Source organism: Hipposideros armiger, unplaced genomic scaffold, assembly GCF_001890085.2.
Source record: "Hipposideros armiger isolate ML-2016 unplaced genomic scaffold, ASM189008v1 scaffold_9, whole genome shotgun sequence".
In the NCBI taxonomy this organism is placed as follows: domain Eukaryota; kingdom Metazoa; phylum Chordata; class Mammalia; order Chiroptera; family Hipposideridae; genus Hipposideros; species Hipposideros armiger.
Window position 1 is genome coordinate 3170587 of NW_017731359.1, and position 16083 is coordinate 3186669.

Genomic DNA, 16083 nt, shown 5'->3' on the forward strand with positions numbered 1-16083 from the left:
AGATGCTTATCCATCAGATTAAATTCTAAAAAGACTAAATAAGATTCAGTATTTGTGATGTGAATGTAAATAGAAATAGGCCTTCCTGTACAGGTTGATAGGAGTATAAAATGGCATAGCTTTTAGAAGGACAGTGGGCCGTTATCTATCAAAATGTTAACACTTTTAACCCCAAAATATTCACTGAAACCTTGTTTTTAGTATTAAAAACTGAAAAGCTAAATAATCATCAATACTCTCAAGGTAAATAATGATTCATCTATACGTGGAAAACTGAGCAAAAATTTAAAAGAATAGAATTTGTACATATTGACATGAAAAGATCAAGAAATGTTAAGTTAAAAAGTCAGGTCACCAAAGAATAATGTAATATCATTTTTTAAAAATAATAAGTATGTAAACTTATATAAAAAAAGGCTAGCATGATACACACATGAGGAATGTGGCTGGGACAGTGAAGATGACAATACATTGTTACACACGTATATATATAATTTGAATTTCCCACAAGCATGGATTTATGTGATATGTGTATAATCTGTTATGTGACACATACCTGGGCAGCAGGAGGAGGCAGAGCATAGGTGGGACAACTGAAGAGCCAAAGTAGGAGCTGTGCATTCATGGAGGGTGTCTCCACCTTTATCCTGGCTCGAGGCAGTGGAGTGGTCGGCGTTGCACACAGGTGTGAGCAAGAACTAGCATTGGGCTCCTTTGTAACATGACTTCCTCAGTGGCAGAGAAAAGGGGATACCAAGCAGCTAACTGTGCTGGGGGCCTCGTGTTTAGCCTCTCAGAGCCATCGTGGGGGCATCCTCCCGGAATCTGAAATTAAGAAAAACAAGATGAGCCTCTGAAAGTTAAACTTGAACATCAATACAAACTGAATCAGAGGAGATGAGAGGCCACCTAAAGTAATAACAAAGCTAGCATTTACCAATCACCAAGCAATCTCCTGTGTCCAGAATCGAGGACTTTCACACACTAGTATCTCAATCTCACAACTCACACGTATTTTTATTTTATTGAAGAGAAAATGAGCTTAGAGAAATTAAAGAAATTAGCAAGGGTCACATAGTTTATATGTGGCAGTACTGGGAATATGAACCCAGCCCCTTTAATTCAACACCTATGTTCTTAACGAACATGGTATACTCTCTCCTATAATAGAGGCAGAAAGCCTTCTGTGTTGGCAATACTTGACTATGTCCTTGCTGTATGTATTAATATAGCTAAGGATATAACAGGTGAATTAAAACAAGCATTGCTTAGCTATGGACACACAGAACAAAGGTTTCAGACAAGCACGTGGTAACGGAGTCTATTCAAATGTGCCCAGGCAACAGGAACCCTGGTCCCAGGATCCATTTGGTTCAAGCAGCAGGTCAACTGGACCACACAATTCGTGGACAAAATCAAATTTCTCATCTTGGCAGGATCAAGGCCGGGGCCTGGACTGTAGATTCATCAAGGCAATGATACCCCAGGAGAGCTCTTTAAAAACAAACTGCAACTCCGTGGGCCCTGCATGAGCTTTTTTCCCTATCTGGAACATCTATGGTCCTTAGGTACACTTCCATCAGTTTTGAATTCACACAATCTAAGGGGTTGATACAAGCATTGGCAAATTATATATATATTACAAATCTGTCACAAGCCTGGGTCAATTGGATTCTCCCACAGACCCAGAACTAATAAAGAAATGGGGCAAGTAGGGTGAAAGAAAGGAGTTGCAGGAAAGGGTGCTGTGTCCTCAAGCTTGAGAAAGGGATTTATGGAACAATTCTGGGAAAACACAGGAAATTCACATACACTTTTATCTGTTTTAAATATTGGGGGTCTACATGAGATTGTTTGAAGAATGGGATCCATCGCTTTACACATAAAAAGTCTGAACACCAAGGAGGTGGAAGGAAGGGCTGCCTGACGCCCTGTTCAGTCACGTAATGACTATTGTTACTTTGGACATTGATTTGCAGGCATTTGTGGCAATGGCCGAATGAGACATGTGGTTGGGAATAGACTCTAAAGCATTGTGCAGTGTGGCTCTATTCAGTATCCTCTTAAGAGTCTGACTTGCAACCGTAAAAAGAGTCCTCATAATTAAAAACTCTCACCCAAACTTCAATCCTAAGTACATGTAGGTTTTATTGGGCATTATGATGGGTACAAAGGGAATGCAGAGTTTTCTGGAAGCGCTAAGCAAGCCCTTTGGAGTGGAAGCCCATGATCAAGAGGCAGTGGCAGTTATCAATATGGGCTCTAGACCTGAGCCACTGAGCTCACAACCCAGAGCTATTCCTTACTAGCTGTGTGGTCTTGGGGAAGTTATGTCACCTCTCCAAGCCTCAGGATTTTCATTTGTGAAATGTAAACCACACAGGAGTATTGTGAAGATGAAATGTCTATAAAGTGCTTTGTACTAAGGCTAGCATTACAAATGTTAGTTTGTACATTATCACAGTGGGAACAGACAAAATGGAAAGCGGTTTGGAGAACAGAAAGCAGTACAACATGGAGAGGGCATGAAGTGAACAGGAAACAGGGAGCGTGAAGAGGGGAGATGGAAGGTGAAAGGGGACTTCATGGTCTCCTAAGGTTTGGGCTTCACTCTATAGGGTTGTTTAGTAATTCACTGGCTCAGAGAAATATATGCTAAGTGTTTACTCTGTGCCAAGCTCCATTTTAGAGGGGAAAAATGTGAAAGTAAATAAGGCAAGATTCCTGTCCTCAAGCAAGTCCATTTATTAAGAAACACAAATAATTACAATCCTAAGAGATGGAGTTTCAGATAAAAAGTACGCAAAATGTGCTATGGGAACACAAAAGATGGAGTGTCTAAGGTTGGCAAAGAATGGAGAGATCTTCCTACAACTATAAACAGTTGGTCAGAGAGGGGATGGCCCACAAGAAAGCGAGAGAGATCTTTAATAAATGTCAGAGGAAGAGAAGAAGTAGCTTCACCCACTGAGGAAGTTTAGAATAGCTGGGATTCTAACATATTCGTACCTCCAGGCATCAGGTGGAACCAAAGGCAATGGAACTGCTTCCTCAGAGTCCATAGGCCTCTTAAAAATATAGAGAAAAGTCCCAAATATCAGGGAGCCACACCTGAAAGAAGTTTATTCCCCTGAAGCTGATCGCTGTTCTGACTCTGAGGAGGAATGTTGGAGAAAATGAAGACACACTTCTCTCTCTCATTTAACAAGTTCACAGTCATTGTCAGTTGAGGATGGAACGAAGTGCATCCACAAATGGAAAGAAACAGAATAAGGATTACAAAAATGTTATGTAGCATAATGTTGAAGGTGTGGTAGGCTGAATAATGCACCCTCCCCCCCAAAAAGATATGTATGTACTAATACCCAGAATATGTGAATATGTTACCTAAAGTGGTAACAGGGACTTTGCAAATGTGATTAAGTTCAGGATCTAGAGAAGAAGATGGAACGCCGGAAGCAGATGTGGGAGTGATACGCTCTAAGATAGAGGAAGGGACCATGAGCCAAGGAAAGCAGTCTCTACATGCTGCTAGAACAGATAAGGAAACAGATTCTCCTTCTGGAGCCTCTAGAGCAGCAGTTCTCAACCTTCCTAATGCCACGACCCCTTAATACAGTTCCTCATGTTGTGGTGACCCCCAACCATAAAATTATTTTCGTTGCTACTCTATAACTGGAATTTTTCTACTGTTATGAATCATAATATAAGTATCTTTTTGTTTTCCGATGGTCTTAGGCGACCCCTGTGAAAGGGTCGTTCGACCCACAAAGGGGTTGCGACCCACAGGTTGAGAACCGCTGCTCTAGAAGGAATATAGCCCTGCCGACACCTTTAGCCCCACATGCCTCATTTTGGACCTATGACCTCCAGGACTGTAAGAAAATAAATGTGTGTGTTTTTGAGCCACTAAGTTTATAGTAACTTGTTACAGCATCAACAGGAAATTCATGTGGGGAAAGCCCAAAGAAGAGAAAGAAAATGGAAAAGAAGTTAGAGCAAGTCATCCAAAGACTCCAGCAAATAAACAGCAGGGGGTGGGGGAAAGAAGTGGGTGGGGAATACCAAGTTTATTTAATACCCAGACAAAGACATGATCCCCCCAACTCCAAATATGCAGCTCTCTGGAGAACTTCTAAGCTTCATTTGAGGGAGAGGTTCAGACCCTGCCCATGGAGAAGTCCATGGAAAAGTTTCATTTTGATGATTTCTCAGAATCCTAGCACAAGAAGATGGTGGCCCAAATTTGATTATTCTCACCACCAGTAGAATGGTGTCCTTATCATAAGAACTGGTACTAATTGACTCCACAGCCAGGAGCGCAGAGCCCCACCCCAAATAAAATAAAAATGATGTTAGCACAGAGATAGGGAGATGAAACTCTCTTACCTCCCCAGAGCAGCCAAAGAGCATGCTGATGTTTATGGGAGGAAAGGGAGAAAGCAAAGTCACAAAGAAGACCCATCCATATCAGTCACATCCCAAGCAGATAAACAGTCTGAGAACTCTAGGGGATGCCAAATTTAGTTCTCTGCATTGTTCCCAATTTGCAGACCCTTTGCAAATACATTTAAATGCTGTTATCAATAACATCACCTTCTAAAATAAACATCTTTTCATTTATGAATTTCCCCCCCATTTTGACCGTGTGAAGTCTGCAAATTAAACATACAACAGGAGATGAAGGCAACAAGGCAGACAATCTCCAGCTAAGAAATTTGGGGGGGAGGGGGGGATCAGGACTAGAAAAAAAAAATCAACCTTTGATGAAATAATTGCTTCTGCTGTTATTTTTTGCTATGGCTTCAGAAATGTTCTCTCTCTCTTCCTTTCTTATCCCTGTAGTGAGGTGCCCTGCTGCTGTGCAGATGAAAGGTCCAGCCTCTTTAAAATTTCATGCAGAGCTCTTCACAACATCGAAGCTTTAAAGGCCCATGGCAAATTCAACATATTGTTACACTTGATGGAGGCAGATAAAAATTACATGCAAAATATACTGTATATTCATTGTCTGAAAACACTATAGAGTTACAGCTTCCCATACTTCGCTAACCAATACGGACTGATTTCAATATTTAGAAATACAAAAGAGGCATATGGAGTGAGTATTGTAGCAAAAATAAGAATGAAACTCAAACCACCTAAGGTTAGATTAGGGTCCTAGGATGTGTGAATAGTTTTAGTCATAGTTTTCCTAAATTGATTCAGATAGGTGAAGCATATTTAAAAGACACCAAAAGATACAAAGGGGAAACAAAAAAAATTTTTTTTCTAAAACTTGTGTATATCATGGGTTCTTTGCCCTACGTTATCTATTTTTGTATCTCTATAAGAAAAATAGGGGGATAGATGATTTTTTATTTTTATGTATAGAATTACCTTAAGTGCCGAACTGAAGATATTGGAGTAGAGAGTATGGTGATCTCAAAAGCAAGCTTATCAATCATTATTTAATTGTAATAGGTGAACTGTAAAGTTAATTTTAAATTCACAGGTTAAACATCATTATCTATACATCTAAGTTTTAGGTTTGTGTTTCATTGTAGCTGTTTTTATTGGGTTGTCGTAAAAGTCATGACGTACTTTTTCTCTGTTTTTCATTGCAAAAATGCATCATGACTTTTCTGACAACCCAATATATGAACCCATTTAGCCAGACTCATTCATTTGTATTCACTTGTTCTCTTCTCTCAAACATTCATTGAGTATCTACTACATGTCAGGTGCTGTGCTAGATGCTGAGAATAAAAAAACAGAAAGATGCAGTCCCTGCCTCCAGAGGGATTACAATACAGTACAAGGAGAGGAACACAGTAAAAGTGGGATGAAGCCTTAGAGGTCCTGTGGCAAAAATGGGGGATAGCATGGTAGCACCGAGTAGTTGACTGATTCCTCCTGGAGGAAAAGTTATATCCAGGAGTCAGTCCCTGACTAGAGGTTTGGAAACTTTCTAGGTGCTGAGGACATCCACCAAGGCAGGAGGAGTAGAACTGGGTATGAGGAGACAGATTCTGGAAAAATCAAGAGGACAAAATCTACAGGATTTGGCTAGTGATTAACAGTAGAAAGCCAGAGAATGAGAGAAGTGTGGGATGAACCCCAGGTTTCTAATATTGGTATCCTTCACCCATTCATTATTTCAATATTTACTATCTAATAGGTGCCAGGCACTAGCCTACATGCTGGAGGCACAACAATGAAAAACTCATAAATGAACCCAACTCACTAAACTTTGAAAGGACAAAAGAAAACTAGTCAACAAATGAGTACTACTAGAATACATAAGCGCTCTGAATGAAATACGGTAGGTTCAAGGAAAGCCAAGATAACTATGGCATGGGGAGCAAAATGAAACCACAGAGGCAGGCTGGCAGGGCCAGGTCATACAGGATTCACAGACCCAGTAAGAAGTTCGGATGTTGTTTTAAGTGTCATGGGAAAAATGTGCAGCTTTTGAGCAGAGGAGTGATAAAAGATCATTGGGGCTATATATTAGGAAGTAAAAAGGAACCAGACAGGCCCTTGTAGTGACCTATACTGCAGATCACCTGGACCAGAAAAGTGGCAGTGCAGGTGAGAGAACTTGGGCATGCTCAGGATTCCTGTTAGAGATGGAATTGACAGATCTTGCTAATGGGTTGGCTGTGTTGAGTGAGGAAAAGAGAGCAACTTGATCCCTAGACTCTGGCTGTAGGGACTGAGGGAAGATCCAGGGGAGAAGCAAGAGAAGAGAGGAGAATCAAAAGTCATGAGGCACGTTAGGTTTGAGATGCCCCTTAGACAAAAAAGTGGAGATACCAAGTTATATGAGACTGAAACTCAGAGGAGAGGTCAAGACTAGATATGAATTAGGAGAGTCTTGGTGTATAGATACTGAGAAATGGGGCCGAGTGAGATCACGGTGAGGGAGGTGGGGGATGCTTCCCATAGGTCCCTGAGGCTCCCCAACACTTAGAGACAGAAAGGGGCCATAAAGATGCAGCCACAGAGGCAGGAGGAAAACCATGAGAGTGTGATGTCACAAAAGCCAAAGGAACAAGCAGTGTTTCAAGAAATCGGCTCTGGGAAAAGCACTTAAAAGACAAGGACTATGAGGACATAGAAGAAACCATTAGATTGGAAGTCATTAAGATTGTTGTTCACCTTCAAAAGAGAGTTTCCAGGGAATTGAGAGGACATAAGACGTACAACTGTTTCAAGAACAGAAGGAGATGTAAGGAAGCAAAAATAGCTAGTGTCAGCAACTTTTACAACTCAAATTTTTTTGCAAAAGGTAGCCAAGAGATGGGGCTGGGTTAGGAGGCATTTGAATTTCTCCAGGGCTCCTGAAACCACCCACAGAGGAGGAGTGAGGTAGTTGAAATTGCGTTAAGAGCTCTTTGGGCTCTAGTTCTGATTGTCCTATAATGAATGACCTTAGGTAAGTCACTTCTCTTCTCTGGAGTCCATGTCTTCATCTGTTATGGGAAGAGTTTCTATCATAGCTGAAACTTAAGACCAAGACCATCCAGATGGTCTTACGAATGTTTATATGAAGAACACTTTGATCAAACACATGTATGTACACTTTAAGGACAGATCAATATTTTTGCAATGAAAACACTACCATCAATTTTAATGCACTTTAAGAGTATATACTTTGTGTTTATAAGTTTTTACTTTGTCCTGTCTTCTAAACAAAAACTTCCACTTGACAGTGTATTTCATTTTTCATTTCAAATTAGTATCTTGAAATTCATGGCATCTCAAATTTTTTTTGTTTGTTTTCCAATGACCCTTTAAAACTTCACTTATTCTGTCTACATTTTGAGATGTTTCTGCCATTTTTGTTTACTATTTTTTCACCCCTATTATTGTAATGGAAAAAAAATTATAAGAACTATCCCCAGTGTCAATCGGTGGTTTTATTATACAACAGCACAAATTAATACACCTCTACCAACATGTATAAATATCACTATCTAAGCAGTGTGTGTGTTTTACTGAAGCAATCTATAGATGACTTATATGTGTGTCTGTTGTGTGCATGCATATGAGTAGCATTTTCATGAACTTTCAAAATTTGGTCTTTGATCAAGATAACCAGAGATAATCAGCTTAGGCAAATCAAATGTTAAAATGGGTCATAATTAGTACTGACCATAAACTAAAATGATAATACATATGATGTTGGGAAATATTTTGCATACTGTAAAATATTACACATATGTCCACATACTATTATGAAATTTAGAAACTACCATGTGGCTTCAATGTTTAGCTGATAGATAAATCTTTATAATGTATAATTCCCGGTAAAAGACAATTGAATGAAAGACAAAATAATCTCCGAAAATAGCTTAGATAGGATCTGGAAATCTGATGACTTTTCAACTGCCTTAGGTAATAACAGATGCTGGCTTTTATTGAACAACTATGAGGTCCCAGGCACAGAGATAAAAGCTTTACGCTCATCATATACTTAAAAGCTCACAACTGGCTTTGCCTCCTCAGCTTTTCTACCACTTAACACACAGAGAAACAGATGAAGCTTGTCCCGCTGTGGAGGCCTGAGGTGACAGGGCCAGGGTCAACATCTGACATCTACCTGAGTGGCACACCAATTGGGGAGATTCTGCTTAGGAAATTGGTGCTTGGCCCATTTTATAGATGAGAACACTGAGTCTTAAGGCATTAACCAACTTGTCCACGATCTCACAGCTGGTAAGCGGAAAAGCTGAGACCTGAAGCCAAGAAGTCTCCAAACCTCGATCTTAATTGTTATATTCCAGGGAGAAAGTTTATCAAAAATCTTTCCATTGGTTAATGAAACATTGAGGAACAACAGCTCTTAAAACACCCGGACTTCTCCAAAAATCATGCCCTTTGGGAAAGCCAGGCCAGTTGTGGTGTTCTCACTCACCGAACTTATGAAACAGTGTTACTGCCACTTCTCCAGCTCAGGAATTAGGTAGTTTTCAGCCCTGGGACTTACCCTGAACTATCCTGGGGGGTACTTTTCTGCCTAATTCTCCCAACCTTTCTTTGCTTCTATAAGTAAAATATTAAGATTAACAGCTTTGCCCCCATATAAAGCTAACACCAGAAAGATATTATATAACTAATACAGCCTGCAAAAATAATATTCACATGCAAATAGCTTATACAAACTTATAATTAAATTAGGGGACAACTGAATAGGTGCTATTTATTCAAAAAGTCTTCTTTAAGTTAATCAGACAATGAAGTACACACAGTGAAAGAATCACAGACATAGAATGTACCCTCAAGTTATATCACAGAGAGAGAAAAAAAATTCTCTGGATAAGAAATTCAGGTTTATTTTATCTTAAATCAGACCAAGGGGATTTAGGGTGCTTTTTTAATCTACTTGTGCATAATGATCTCTCAGATTAATCATACTGTTTAATAGAATATTATTATTAATTAGACATGTCATTGCTTCAGGCAGAAAATTATTGGAAAGTAAAATGGCCATATTCCAAAGGCTCATAAGAAAAGATTTCCACTTCTATCATTGCACATCTCTTTCAGTTCCAATTCTCAGTGGGAATTCCTCATCGAGCTCAATACTTGTAACACTAACGGTTAGAAGTGTTTCCCATTTAAAAGACAGCTGAACTAGGGTTTGCCTTGTAAGAGATGTTCTGTGTTATTTATAAACCGATTACTTTTTTTTTTTAGGAGATGTGAGTTCAGGTTTGTGGGGTTTTTTTAGGGGAAAATCCTTCAGTTGTTGCCCAGATTGTTATCATCTTCCACTAGGGATCTTAGGCAGGGCTGAAGCATGGAGAAGAACAACAAGGTCATCAGTTTTATCCATCAGGCTGGCATCCTCTAAAATGTTATCGTTTTTATCTAGTTGGCTCCCATAAACCACTACAGCTTCCTCCTGATTCCCATAAGGCCCATGTATAATATCTGTGCCATTCTAGCCACATCGGAAAACTCTACTGTTCTTCATGGGGCTCACTCAGGCACCCTACACAGACATTTCCTGTGCTCCCACACTAGGCTACATGCAAGAAATTTCTAGAATCATATTGCTTCCAGAGCTCCAGCATAAGAACAAGGACACAGGTGTTCTCTGTCCCCAGATTCCTCACACAAGATTTGGTCCTATTGTCCATCCACCCTCACCCTCCATTCTCCCTTCAACTCAAGTCTCCTCACTGTGAGCATCCAAGCAAATGACCAAGCATCCAATTTCACAGTGAAAAATGGAGACGAACAGAGCCAAACTCCCAACTCCATCTGGCACACATACCAATGCTATACAAAGTTAATCTCTTCATTTGTACCTCTTAGCTCATCTCCACCCTGTTCTTCAGGAATCTCCCTCCATCAATTGCCTTTCTCTTCTGTATCTTCATCCTGTTTCTTTGAATCTTTCCCCTCTGCTTGCAGACTACATGACTGTCATTAAAATATACACACACCATCAGCAATGAGAACCATACACACAACTCTCCCTTGACCCTTTTCTCTCTCATCTTCCCTTCACAGCTAAGCTTCTTCAAAAAAGAAGACTGTTCCAGGCAAAGAGTATGTTTGTGGGATGGAAAAGAACATGGCCCGTCTAGAAACCTGAAGGCCTAGGTGAGCAGAGAACCATAAGCGGTGGGAAGCTAGACAAGGGGAAGACAGGTAACACCAGCCTTATAAGTCATGAAGGGTTTTAACCTACATCACCGATTTGTTTGGAAGATTAAATAAGAGTGTGGGTATTAAGTGCCTAGTGCATATAGTAAAATGTAGCTATTACTATTTTAAAATAGATGACCCTGACTTTCCTCTAACTTCATTAGGGCACTGCTTTCAAGGCTACAGAAGTGAGAACAATCCCTCTGTTCCTGGGCTTGAAGTCTAACTGAGTAATCAGGATAAAGATGTACTCTCTCAAGTCCACTGGAGGGCTCACATGGAAGCATCTGGAAACAGTGATGGATACACAGGAGATATATGTAGCACAATTAACATGCAGTACATATAAATATGCAAAAATAAGAAAAAAATCAAACTTGCTCTGAAGCTCCTACTCTGGCAGATAGAGGTTGAGTGTGTGGAGTGAGACACTGGACTAGAAATGGCCAATTAAAGATAACTCAATCTCACAGGACAACTGAATTCAAAAGGTGATCCCGGACCGAATCCTGGACTGGAAAAAAATGCTAAAACGATGCCATAGAAGAATTGATGGATAGGGGATATGCACTACAGATTACATAGAAGTATTATATCCGTGTTAAAATTTCTGAATTTAATATGATATCTAAGGGAAGATCCTTGTTCTTGGAAAACACACACAGAAAGACTGAAGGATAAAGAGGCATGATTTATGCAAGCTACTCTCAAATGCTTCAAAATAACAATCACATATGGAAAGAGAGAGAGAATATACTGAAGCGTACATGGTAAACTTGTGTATCTGGTAGAGGGTAGAGGGGAATTCTCTGTGCTATTTTTACATATGGCACTCAAGAGCTGGACCCTCAGTGCCCCAGACCCTCCGTAGAGATGCCTCTTTCCCTCCTGGTCACTCTGCAGTGGCCTCTGCTGCAGTCCTCAGCTAGTGGAACTTGTGGTCTGTCCTCCTGGCACTGTTGGGGCCCAGTGGGGTTTCCCCATCTTTGCAGAGTTGGCCTCATCTAAATTCTTGCTTCTTGATTCTGGATAACGCAAAAGCAGCTCTGGGAAAACAGAAATCCCTTTCCTCTCTCGACAAAGCCTGACTCTCAAGACTATTGTCTCACTGCTACTTCCCAGAAAACTTAATTTGATGCTCAAAGCTGAACACTGACTAGGTGGTTCTAATCTTTTGCCCTTTCCCCTGACACTCTGATTCCTGTACGCAGGGTACAACCCATAGCATCTTGGTTTACAGGAAAAAAAAACACAGCCACTTAATATTTTCATAAAGATAGCTCTTACATATATTTTCCATTTAAACAGCTTAACTAGATTCAACCTTTATTTTCTACTTCCGAACTAAGTAGCAGAACCACAGTTAACACTCTGAGTATAAAAATCCTTGATAGTCAACAACTAGAGGCAAAAATGGCTATCCTAAATACGAAATGCAAAGCTTAGTAAAAGAAATGGGTAGAATTTATATAGATTTTCACATCTCCATTTGATAAACTAAATGATGTGGTAATTCTTTATATAGTTGGAATTTCAATTTTTTAAAAAATTTACTTTGCATGTCCTACTCATTTTCACTGTAATTAAAATGTATAAGCCACAGCTACTGCACCAAAGCAAAACATAAAATTGTGGAGTTTTACAATGGGCCCTCCATGCCTTATCTCCCATCCCCAATAATCAGGGTCAAAATATTCATTTTCTGCAATAAACGTAAGTAATCATGACAGTTATAGATGTGTATCAAAATTCTCTATAGGGCTTAACAATTATCAATGGGTAGAAAGAATTTAAGGTGGAAAAATTATAAGGATGTACTTAAAAGTTTGGCTGCACAGGGAATGTCTCCAACTCTCACATGGTAAGAAGGAGATCTGTGAGACTTCAGTTTGTTTGGGCCTGGTTGGCTATAAAGTCACGAAAGGGACCTGGACAGTGAGAGAAGGAGAAGCAGGAAGATGACATCTCCTCCATATGCTTAGGTTGGTCTCATCACCTTTCTAGTCCCTCTTCCGATGACTGTATAAGTCCCTCTTCTGATGACTGTATAAAGACCAGGATATATTTTAAGTGTCATTTTATGCTTACAAACCTTGGATGCAAAGAGAAAACTAAAAAGGATTTAAACCTTGTTATTTTAGAGTCTTTCTTTTCGGGGTCTTTGATTTCCTTGAAAAACTTAAAATAAAATAAAAAGAGGACCTTGCTTGATTTGTGTTAGGTGTGCCATTAATGAGGCTTAGAAGGACAATTATCTTTTTAAGGGCTGTCGATGCTTCTAGAAAAATGGAGTTCATAAAGATATAGAAGAAACTTTTACTTTTAGGTTAATGTGAAATGTTCTATGGCCTCTCTCTTTGCATTTTACTTTTATGTACAATTTTATGTAAACTTATTGAACATTCTTCTTATGAACTAACAACATAAGGCCTAAATAATTTTACAGAGCAAATAAAAACTCTATTCCTCTAAAACTAATACAAAAAAAAAAGCATTCTAATATTTCTCCAAATAATTTTTTTTCATAAAGAGCAAATTGTGGAAGTTTATTGAAAAAGAAACTTTTTCATTATATTTTTGAGTGACTAGGAAAAAAGAGTTATAAGGAAATTTTCTTGGAGCTTTAACATTATAACTTATCATGACTATAAATGTGTATATATATTAAATCGGTATTATACAAGACTATGTATTTTAAATTATACACAAAATAGACACAGCACATACCCTAAGATTATTAAACTTTACAAATCTTCTCATATGTATTTTCTTTGTCTTTCTTTTTCTTTTACAAAAATTCCTGTTTTTGTATTCATACTATACCTGATCACAAAGTAACCTAAATCATGTTCATTTTAATAACTTTTACACATCCATAAATATTTTTAAACCCCATAAATGTTTAACACTAGTATAGCATATCAAAGTACTGTTCTTTTCTCTGTAAATAAATCATTTCTAATCTAAAGACTGGGGGGAAGGGGCGATGCGGAGAGTAACAAAAATCCTTCTGGCCAGCAAATCAAAGGACATTCCCAGACATTAACTTCTCTTCCCAAATATGGAAAACATATTAAATATATATCTCATAACAAGATATTTTCCTCATGTTTCCTTTGGGTAAAATCTGTTTAGTACATTCCCCTTCACATTGTGCTATGGAATTCTTAGTCAACTTTGTCATTTTTCCTTCTGCAAAGGGCTGCCTGCTGGAAGAAAGCCAGAATTGCTGTGATATCACTCACTCAACCAAGACTAACCATGTTAAGTTCAGGCAAAAGTGAGTTATAATGTAAATGAAAAATGATTATATATATATATATATATATATATATATATATTACACACACACACACACATACACACACACACACAAGCACCCCACCCATTACACTACTTCTAAAGAAAAACAGATAACTTGCACTCTCTGTGTTTTGAAAAGAAGACAAGCTATGAAAAAAAACATAAGGCGTTCAAGATTGAAATGAACTTTTAAGACTACTAAATGTTCTACAGTTTAAATTTTTCCCCCAAGTCCCTGTGGCCATCTGTATCTATAATTAGGAGTGAAATAATAAGAGATTTTTCAAGTAAACCTTTCCTAAGGCTGCAAACTGCCATGGTACTTAAAGGAAGAGGTGCCAAATGACTTGTGCGTTTCTGGGCAGCCTTATCGCAACAAACGGTGCATGTGGGTGGCCATGTTGCTTATGCTCGTCATATGTAAGTTAGTGATATTAGTTACACTTGCATCTCACAAGCAAAGAAAGTCCCCATGTTACTTCTATGATATCTTTCTCACATCTTTTTGCCATGCCTATCACCAAGCTATGCCAACCAATTATATCTGTAGCAGTCAATAATTTTTCTGTATAAACATCCTCTTTGAATCAATCTTTTGCCACCTGCATTGTTATACTTCGCTTCCTTTTAGCAGACTAACTGTTTCAAGAAGACAGTTGCCACTAAAAACATGGTACTGAAGCAATCATTTGGTTCTGTGCACACATTTTAATTTCATGCCCTACGGGGGGGAATCACTATCGGCCTTAAACAAAAATTGAGCCTTTAACGCTTTATTGTTTTATACAATTTATCTTTCAAATAGTCTATTAGTTCTCAAAAAGAAAAAAAGAAAACAATTTTCAATTGGCCCTGGGTATTCACGGAGACTTCAACCCCCAAATCTGAATCCTACAAATATTTCCTCAACTTATTTTTACGAAAATAAACTGAATTTGTCAAATGTCTCCTCCTTCACGACCTATCCTATTGTTATCCCAGCACAGTGAGACCTAACATGTTAAGCCAACCCTGTTGTGATTGCCAGAAGACAGAAGCATTCAGTTTTTGATATCACAGATTTAGATGGGTTTTGTAGCATGGCCTGTAATTTAAATCTCGAAGAACAAAAAGGACAAAAGCAGTGTGGGGGTGGGAGCCAGTGGGGAGCAGTGAAGAATACAATGAGCAGGAGGATGTATGCATGTGTATGTATGGATGATCAGGGCTGGCCTCAAATCTATTATGTGATTTTTTGTTTGTTTGTTTTCCTTTGACACAGGTGTTATTTTTCTCCTTGGCAGAAACAGCTAGTGAAATGTTGGCCTTTTCCTTTCCCCCGCCTACGTATTAAGGGTACAAAATCAAGAGTTGATGAAAACGCGCTGCCTTGGTCCCTGTAACAGTAGCCCAACAACACTAAGTCTGGCCATTAGAACCTATGATTAGAATCCGGAGGAGGGAAAAGTAAGGAGCAAAGCTGAAGAGTCACTGCCCAGAAAATAAGAGAAACATTAAAATCATCCACTCATGAAACTTTTTTAAAAGGGGAAACATTTTTATATTTTAAAAAATTATGTATGGAAGGTAAAGCACTTCTTCTCATACAGACTTTTTTTTTTTTTTTTAAATATTGTATTTACGGCCCAGACTTTCCTGCCCTCTGGTGGAGAGAATACAGAGCTCCCTATCAATATACACGATGATGGGTTTTTAAAACTTGCAGTAGGCTTTTCCCAAGATATATGTGATTTACTGTCATGGTTGGATTCCCTGATGTTCACAGAACTTTACTAGCTGTTCAATGTTGTATCAAAATAAAACATAAAATCTGAATAACGAAGTAGAGCTAATCAAGTGTTAGCCTGCAAGAAACCACCTTTCTCTTCTGTATCTTCATCCTGTTGCAATGATCAGTTTTTAATAATACTTAGATGTATAAGTCACTATTCTAAACAAGTAGAGAGAGACAGAGAGAGCCGAGTTTTCAAAGCAGCCATCAGAAAGCTCTTGTCCTGTTTCCACCTTTCAGAGAATGGGCCATCATCTCTCCGTGGGGGCTGCCACTACACATTGTCATCTGGGCACCAGCCTGGGACAAACATCACACAAATCCCATCACCAACTCCTGTAAAATCAGAGAGTTCCCAAGTTGCC

At 38.9% G+C, this 16083-nt stretch overlaps 1 long non-coding RNA gene across 1 annotated transcript in view; it reads right to left on the minus strand.

Annotated features, from left to right (window-relative positions):
* Positions 1-568: 568 nt before the first annotated feature.
* Positions 569-16083, minus strand: part of LOC109390323 (uncharacterized) — an 80322-nt gene continuing 64807 nt past the window's right edge. The window contains exon 4 of the long non-coding RNA XR_002125552.1: positions 569-825. This is a non-coding gene — a long non-coding RNA (uncharacterized LOC109390323). The remainder of the gene's footprint in view (positions 826-16083) is intronic.